The sequence below is a fragment of the Carassius carassius genome, chromosome 8 (assembly GCF_963082965.1).
Source record: "Carassius carassius chromosome 8, fCarCar2.1, whole genome shotgun sequence".
Taxonomy (NCBI): Eukaryota; Metazoa; Chordata; class Actinopteri; order Cypriniformes; family Cyprinidae; genus Carassius; species Carassius carassius.
The window spans coordinates 32,664,494-32,674,173 of NC_081762.1; positions in this window are offsets into that span (position 1 = coordinate 32,664,494).

Here is a 9,680-nt window from a genome sequence, read left to right on the forward strand (position 1 = left end):
ACAACTGTTCCTACAGTACTCTTCTCAAATTAGAGAGATGGCAGAAGAAGTGGAGAATTATCAGAGGAAGCAGGAAATGCAGGCAGAAGCCCGGGCAACTGGAGACCAGGGCTGCATGATGGTGGAGTTTGGTGACTTCCAGGGCCGGTCCATGAAAGATGTTTATGAGGACCAGAGCAAGGAGGCTCAAGCACTCATCAGGTACCTCGTTAAGGCAGATGCCAGGCCCAAAACCAACATGGCCATTTTCAAGACATATGACCTGAAAAGACGGGCTTCTGCTGTGGGCACCAGCGTACGTCAGCCTGCACCTCAAGCTGCAACCTCCAGTGCTTCTGCAACCACTGCACCTCCACCTGCAGCTATCCAAACTGGTGTACAGAAGACCGCAACTGTGAAAGCGCTGTTGGCACGTGGCAAAAATTTGTCGCCTTCACAGCTGGCAAAAAAACTCACATCACCAGTTAAACCCTGTGAGTAGGAGTGTGAATATAGAATTTTACCTACAGCATTTCTACATATATTAATTTATCCTTATGGCAAACTTGTCAACTTGCCATTTCCAGATCCATTATTGCAGTCCACTTTACCTCCTCCAGCAGCAGAACCCCCAGCCAAACATTTGCCCCCCATGCAGCTTTTCGCTACTGGTAAGTAAGCACCATCTTACATATGTTTGTCTCTGTGTATTGTTCACAATGATAGCTTTAACATTTGTGCTCCAGGCAAGTCCGTTCCCACTGCTGAAGATGACGATGAGGAGCTGGTATTTGCTGCATCACAATGTGAAGCACAGCTAAATACAGGTGTGGCATATGACACAAATGCACATATTACAAGAATGTTTTGTGAAAACACACTGAGAAGCGTTATTTCTTGGGGGAAAATAATCAACATTTTAAAATATGTTTTGTTTACAATACAGAATTATATCATATCATGCCTCAAGCGGGATGCTTTCTTTGAGTGCACTTCTTCAAAACCGTAAGGATTTTTCAAGGTGTCAGTGTATTTATTTGCGTTTCCGAACTTACCTGTTGTTAGATAATCACCAGATAACTTTTTCACACCGCTTGCTCTTCTCACACACTCTTCAGCTCTCCCTGAGCAGACAGAATGGTGGAGATTCATTGTTCTAATGATTAGAGGAACAGTTTTTCCTTACTCTATCTGTGTGTATGCTTCATGTCCGTGGGCTTCGTTGCTTTACACTTAATTCATCACACCACATTTTCCTTCCTCCATTCCATCTGATCCTCATTCTCAGTGAGCTGCACTGATTCCATTCTCCTTAAATTAATATAGTGTATGCTGTTTTCTTTGCTTCCTTAACACTAGTACCACTTTCTTCACTCTCGTTCCTAAATATAACATAATAATTATGAATACTTGTCCAAAAATTGTGCTTTGCAGGCTGTTTGTGCGCTGCATTTATGGCATATTACTATCAAATGCAACAGTCATCCTTATTGTTTTTTTTTTTTACTATTCACTCAGAGGACTGTGCTGGTCCATCTCCATCAGTGGAAACTGCCAAGGCACCAGCTCCTTCACATCACCAGCCACCAGCTGAGCTTCCAAGTCACTGGAAAGATCAACTTCCACCTTTCCAGCATGAGTGGATCCGGAACACACTATTTAAGGCCAACCCACGAACCGGCAAGTCAGAACTAGTGTCCCAGCTGAAACTTTGGTGGTATCCTCCTCAGCCCCCTTTAATAAACACTCAGCCCCCTGCCTCACCTGACCTCTTCTTCTGTCGGCCCCTTTTCTTATGGATGCCGCTGAAGATGTGGTTATTTCCTCTTGTCTGGGTTCGCCCAGACTGTGGTAAGCACAGACTAACAGCGGCAGGAATTTACCGTACCGTGCGTAAGGTCTTGGACATCGACGGGTGGTATGACCTTGCCACTGAGTATCTGGAGTGCAAACGCTGCAAAAAGAAATATCCTGCCTGGTCTGAGGACATCCTAGGACAGCTGGATATGGGCCACCGCAGTCAGTTTCCAGCTTTGCTGACATACAGGTAATTCATAATGACAATCATTCATTATTAGGTGCTTTTATATGGGTTATTTTTTACCAACTAAAGCATTTGCATGATTATACTGTTGCTTCCTTAGATACTCATGTGACAACCGGGTGCTGAGGATGATGAGGGAGAGGACACTGGGCAACAGTGTGACTCAGCTTTACAGGAAACTGATGGAACAGCACAGTGAGGCATGGACACAGCGTGTCTTGCAGTACCTGACTGCCTGCGAACCATTCACAAGGTCCTCCCTTGTGCAGCCTCCTGTGTTTGCTGATCCTCCACTTTTACCTGCCCTGCCTAAACCTAAGTGGCTGTTAGCCGTGTATGCCAGGGATGTTCTGGGGCGACTGCACGAGGTCAAGGCCAAATTAACATCTGTCTTTGGCTGTGTTCTCAAGATGGATTCGACAAAAAAGGTATCAAAGCCCTGTTTATATCCAGAAATTTGCCAAATATGGATATGTGTGTGATGTGCATACATAAAGAGCACATCTTTTATTTTTCCCAATAGGTTACAAAGAAACTTGCCGGTGCTGCTTCAGGAACAGCTGCCTGGTGCACAAATGTCGGAAATGAACACGGCCAGGTCCTTGTCTCTGTGCTGACAGCTGCCGAGGGACATGGACTGGACTCCATGGCAGCTGGTCTGATGAAACGCTACCGAGAGGCAGGAGAGGCAGCCCCAAAAGTGATGTACGTGGACGGGGACTGCTGCAGTCAGTATGGCCAATCGCGGGTGAAGATCATGTTTTCGGAGTGGGATGAGCTTGTAGTGCGCCTCGACATCAGGCACTTCATGCGGCGATTTGCTGCAGGTGTCACGACAGAGGCTCATCCACTCTACGGGATCTTCATGGCACGTCTGTCCACGTGCATCTTTCAGTGGGATCCAGAGGATGTGGCTGCTCTTCGCTCTGCAAAAGAGAGTGACCTGGCGGCAAAGAAGACTGGCCACATCTCAGAAAAGGCGGTCAGTGCTCGCATTACCCGGAGGGAGTTGGCACTGCACTGCCGGAGGAGGACCAGGGGGGTGGAGGAGACCGCCAGATTGATTGGGTCACTGATTGATCAGTTTGACAGTGCGGATGGGAAGGACACCCTGGGAGTTCCTCTGCTGGACCACGAACGGATCCAGCAGATATGGAAGGAACAGCGCAAGCACGTCCAGTGTATACAAGACCCAGAGGACTTTCCGCTGTACATGAAGACAGGGACACTGAAGAAAGGCAGCGTGGAGCTGTGCTGCTACAGGTGTGCTCGTGGCTCTACCTCCTTGGAGTCGTTCCACCTCCACCTGAACCGTTTTATTCCAGGTATTACATGCATATGGATTATTATTTTTCTGTAGAAAATATAAGCACTGTAACTGCTTCCATCACTTTAAAGTAATGCCACATTAATAAATGTCACACTCTACATTACAATTACTTTTTAATGTCATTAGCATTGACAAAGCTGTCTTGACTAACAAGTCACTAGTAATACAGGAATAAGTGACAATCATTTTTTATTTAGTTACACAACTCTATAAAATGTAGTATACAAGTTACTTCAGAGCACCTTATGTGTAGTACATATATTGTACATATGTGACATATAAAACCCCTTTTTTATATATTTTTTAATATTATTTAACTTTTAGGAACCAGTGCCAGCGATGCGCATTTTCAGGCCTATCTCCTTGAGGGCTTGATGCGTTGGAATGATGACCGAATGGAAGATGCCATAAAACGGGCGTCCTCCATTCGGACATATGGCAGTGCCATGAGAGAGGCTGTGGACCGGCTTAGCCGAACAGTCTTTGGGAAGCCCTGGGATGAGCGCTATCGCCCTCCTGGAGCATATACAGGTAAGAAATTTAATTTGTTCTTTTGCAATATTCTATTAAGTTATCTATTTAGCCTCCAATGTACTTGATACATTATTAAGAGCACTTTTTTTATTTTTTTATTATTTTATTATTGTAGGTGAATTGCTGGGAATCGAGTACCTTTACAGCCAGACTGGCAAAACACTGACTCCAGTGCTCCAGAACCCAGAGGAGGAAGACCGGCTGGTGGAGGAGGTTGATGATCAGGACCTGCTAGATGAGGGGTTTGAGGAAGAGAGCATGGAGGACATCACAGTTCCAGTGCTGTATGAGGATGACCCCTGCCGTGATCTCAGAAACAGCCCCTCATCTTTGCCTCTGCCTCAGTCCCCAGCATCACTGGCTGAGCCGTCCACATCATCTGTCTTGTTACGCCAGTATGCATGTGTATGGATTCTTGTATTATGTAGGCTACCTTGGAACACTCGGATCATGCAGACAACTTCTCACCTCTTTTGCTCACACTGACTTAAAGTCTAAGGAAGCGGTTCTCAATTCTAGTCCTCGCTCCCCCCAGGTCTGCATGTTTTGCATGTCTCTCTTTGTTAGCACACCTGATTCGGATAATCAGCTCATTAGAAGTGAGCTCCTAGCGATTGACATGGTCCCTACACAGTGTTCATTGCTCCCCACTCCCTGAGCAGGGGAAATCCGTCAAAGTATACTTCACTTTGGAACATTGGTTCACGGATTTGTGCTGCGCAACTTCTTCACACATGGAGAAGTGTGACATCCTTTACCTCTGTATACCTCGATACACCACTGTATTACTCACTATGAATTGAACATATACATACGCTTTGAACTTGAATCACGGAGGGCTGTCATGTGATGTCCAGTTCTCAGGGCACTTACGTTCGAATGGAACAAATGTCTGAAGCTATACAAGAAACTTACAAAATGTGAAGAGCAGGGGGCGCGAGGACTGGAATTGAGACCCGCTGGTCTAAGTGACATCTGACCGTTTCAGCTGTCCTCCCTAACATCCCTCTACATGTTAGATACAGCCCCATTTTTAGGTCAATTAAGAGGCCAACTTGCATTCGTTAGCCTTTCACACTGTCTCGAGGACTTTGATTGCTTCCACGTTAGTTCATGTTCCTTCTTTTGTTGATGCTGGAATAGCTCTTTTTTCTTGGCTTAGGGAAAGAAGGCTCTTTGGTCTAGGGGTATGATTCTCGCTTTGGGTGCGAGAGGTCCTGGGTTCAAATCCCGGACGAGGATTTGAATCCAGTGATCCGAGTTCTAATCTCGGTGGGACCTATTTTGCCACCAGTTTGCGCAGGACAATGTCTGAAATACTTTTCGGCACCTTTTAGTCCAAAAAAATTAACTAACGTAGAGAGTGTGGCCGCATTGCATCAATGCTCAGTCTGTCTCTTTAGGGCAGTGGTTCTCAAACCTGTCCTGGAGGCACCCCTGCCCTGCACATTTTTATTGTCTCCCTTATTAGACACAATCAAATAAGGTCTCGCGGTCTCTACTAATGAGCTGATGATTTGAATCAGGTGTGTTAGATGAGGGAAACATTCAAAATGTGAAGGGCAGGGGTGCCTCCAGGACAGGTTTGAAAACCACTGCTTTAGGGAACTGTGCGTAAAATGGCACTGTTTTGCAACCAATTTGCACAGGACCATGTCTGAAATACTTTTTGGCAGCTGTGAGCCCAAAAAAAGCTAACGTGGGAGTGTGGCAGCATTGCGTCAACGCTCAGTCGGTCTCTTTAGGGCAATGGTTTTCAAACCTTACCTGGAGGCACCCCTGCCCTGAACATTTTGTATGTCTCCCTTATTAGACACACCCAAATCAGGTCTTGCAGTCTCTACTAATGAGCTGATGATTTGAAACAGGTGTGTTAGATGAGGGGAAATGCGAAATGTGCAGGGCAGGGATGCCTCCAGGACAGGATTGAAAACCACTGATCTAGGGATGTGTGAGTAAAAGGGCAGGAGCCAACTAGGAGAATGCGGGCATCGATCACGCTACCTCTCGCGCCTACTGCTTCCCACCGACTGAGCCAAAGTAAGCCCAAAGTAAGCCACATGAGCCAATCGCGTTTCGCCTGTGGCTTACTTTTGACCAATCGCGTTCCGCCTGTGGATTACTTTTGACCAATCGCGTTTCGCCTGTGGCTTACTTTTGAACAATCGCGTTTCTCTTCCGTGGCTTACTTTTGATCAATCGCGTTTCTCTCCTGTGGCCTCCTTTTGACCAATCGCCGTTGTTGTCATCTTTGTTAAAGGTAAGGCTATTACTTTATTCATTGAAAACTGGTCATTATTTGTTCATATACAGTGTGTATTTTTGGAAAATGAATCGTGTCAGTATAGCTAGCTAGCGTGTACAGTTCATGCTTTCTTCAGTACCTGTGAACCTGTAACTTTTCACATGATAAATGATCAGATAAGTTAAATTTATCGACCGTCAGCTAATTAAGCTATGCTACTGTCAACAATGATGTGTTTATTGTCTAAGAAATCATGGTTTCTAGGCCCTATGAATGAAAATAATGATTAAACTATTTACATTTATATTTGGTATTAACACATAATAACACACACACATTTTAATTGTAAAAATCGTTACCAAATTGTTGTGGAGATGTGGAAAACTGCATTTACCAAGAAATAATTGATATTTTCTAAAATAATGTAATAATAATGACTTTTTTTATAAAAAACCATTGAGAGTCTTAACTAAAAACAAACAAAAAAAGGCCAAATGTATCCATATGGGCCAAAGTATGTGGGTAGACCAGAAAGTTAAAAACACAGAAAAATGGCTGAGATTTTAAGAGGTAAAAGCACCTGGTGTAACCCTGGGGTAAGATGACAACATTTGAAGTATGATATATTTAATGTAATATTTTGTAGCCTGGTGTGTGTGTAATCATGGTTTAAGATGACAGCATTGAAAATAAAAGGAAATTTCAGACTTCATATTGACGTTACATATTTTATATGTCAGGGATTCCTGTCCTTTGTAGAAAACTCAACTTCAGGACAGTTTATGTCATGGCCATGTTTATTACCACAGTAATATAGTTTATGCGTAGCTTGTTAAATTATTGTTACACACTTAACATACAGGTGTCTTTTAGATTGCAAAAGGTAGTAGTCTTTTTCTGATTTTCATTTCAGAAAATGTATGCATATCCCTCTTTTCAACGGCAATCGGCAACATCAAGCCGACTCCTCATGGCACCTTTGGCGGAGGCGAGGCGCCTTGAAAATGTGGAGTCTGGAAGGGCCAAACCTAAGGAGGAGGTGCTGTCAGAGGCCAGTACTTTTGTCAGCACAAACGGTGGAGACCCCAGTGACCAGTTTTTAGTACTGGCTCACTGCAAACTTCAGTTTGGGAAGTACCAGGGCCAGAGATTTAGATGGCTCCTGGAAAACTCTCTGGGGTATGCCGTGTATTTGGTGCTCAGCATTTCCAATGAGACGGCGCAGACAACACCCCTGTCAGAAAATAAACAACTGTTCCTACAGTACTCTTCTCAAATTAGAGAGATGGCAGAAGAAGTGGAGAATTATCAGAGGAAGCAGGAAATGCAGGCAGAAGCCCGGGCAACTGGAGACCAGGGCTGCATGATGGTGGAGTTTGGTGACTTCCAGGGCCGGTCCATGAAAGATGTTTATGAGGACCAGAGCAAGGAGGCTCAAGCACTCATCAGGTACCTCGTTAAGGCAGATGCCAGGCCCAAAACCAACATGGCCATTTTCAAGACATATGACCTGAAAAGACGGGCTTCTGCTGTGGGCACCAGCGTACGTCAGCCTGCACCTCAAGCTGCAACCTCCAGTGCTTCTGCAACCACTGCACCTCCACCTGCAGCTATCCAAACTGGTGTACAGAAGACCGCAACTGTGAAAGCGCTGTTGGCACGTGGCAAAAATTTGTCGCCTTCACAGCTGGCAAAAAAACTCACATCACCAGTTAAACCCTGTGAGTAGGAGTGTGAATATAGAATTTTACCTACAGCATTTCTACATATATTAATTTATCCTTATGGCAAACTTGTCAACTTGCCATTTCCAGATCCATTATTGCAGTCCACTTTACCTCCTCCAGCAGCAGAACCCCCAGCCAAACATTTGCCCCCCATGCAGCTTTTCGCTACTGGTAAGTAAGCACCATCTTACATATGTTTGTCTCTGTGTATTGTTCACAATGATAGCTTTAACATTTGTGCTCCAGGCAAGTCCGTTCCCACTGCTGAAGATGACGATGAGGAGCTGGTATTTGCTGCATCACAATGTGAAGCACAGCTAAATACAGGTGTGGCATATGACACAAATGCACATATTACAATAATGTTTTGTGAAAACACACTGAGAAGCGTTATTTCTTGGGGGAAAATAATCAACATTTTAAAATATGTTTTGTTTACAATACAGAATTATATCATATCATGCCTCAAGCGGGATGCTTTCTTTGAGTGCACTTCTTCAAAACCGTAAGGATTTTTCAAGGTGTCAGTGTATTTATTTGCGTTTCCGAACTTACCTGTTGTTAGATAATCACCAGATAACTTTTTCACACCGCTTGCTCTTCTCACACACTCTTCAGCTCTCCCTGAGCAGACAGAATGGTGGAGATTCATTGTTCTAATGATTAGAGGAACAGTTTTTCCTTACTCTATCTGTGTGTATGCTTCATGTCCGTGGGCTTCGTTGCTTTACACTTAATTCATCACACCACATTTTCCTTCCTCCATTCCATCTGATCCTCATTCTCAGTGAGCTGCACTGATTCCATTCTCCTTAAATTAATATAGTGTATGCTGTTTTCTTTGCTTCCTTAACACTAGTACCACTTTCTTCACTCTCGTTCCTAAATATAACATATTGAATACTGAATACTTGTCCAAAAATTGTGCTTTGCAGGCTGTTTGTGCGCTGCATTTATGGCATATTACTATCAAATGCAACAGTCATCCTTATTGTTTTTTTTTTTACTATTCACTCAGAGGACTGTGCTGGTCCATCTCCATCAGTGGAAACTGCCAAGGCACCAGCTCCTTCACATCACCAGCCACCAGCTGAGCTTCCAAGTCACTGGAAAGATCAACTTCCACCTTTCCAGCATGAGTGGATCCGGAACACACTATTTAAGGCCAACCCACGAACCGGCAAGTCAGAACTAGTGTCCCAGCTGAAACTTTGGTGGTATCCTCCTCAGCCCCCTTTAATAAACACTCAGCCCCCTGCCTCACCTGACCTCTTCTTCTGTCGGCCCCTTTTCTTATGGATGCCGCTGAAGATGTGGTTATTTCCTCTTGTCTGGGTTCGCCCAGACTGTGGTAAGCACAGACTAACAGCGGCAGGAATTTACCGTACCGTGCGTAAGGTCTTGGACATCGACGGGTGGTATGACCTTGCCACTGAGTATCTGGAGTGCAAACGATGCAAAAAGAAATATCCTGCCTGGTCTGAGGACATCCTAGGACAGCTGGATATGGGCCACCGCAGTCAGTTTCCAGCTTTGCTGACATACAGGTAATTCATAATGACAATCATTCATTATTAGGTGCTTTTATATGGGTTATTTTTTACCAACTAAAGCATTTGCATGATTATACTGTTGCTTCCTTAGATACTCATGTGACAACCGGGTGCTGAGGATGATGAGGGAGAGGACACTGGGCAACAGTGTGACTCAGCTTTACAGGAAACTGATGGAACAGCACAGTGAGGCATGGACACAGCGTGTCTTGCAGTACCTGACTGCCTGCGAACCATTCACAAGGTCCTCCCTTGTGCAGCCTCCTGT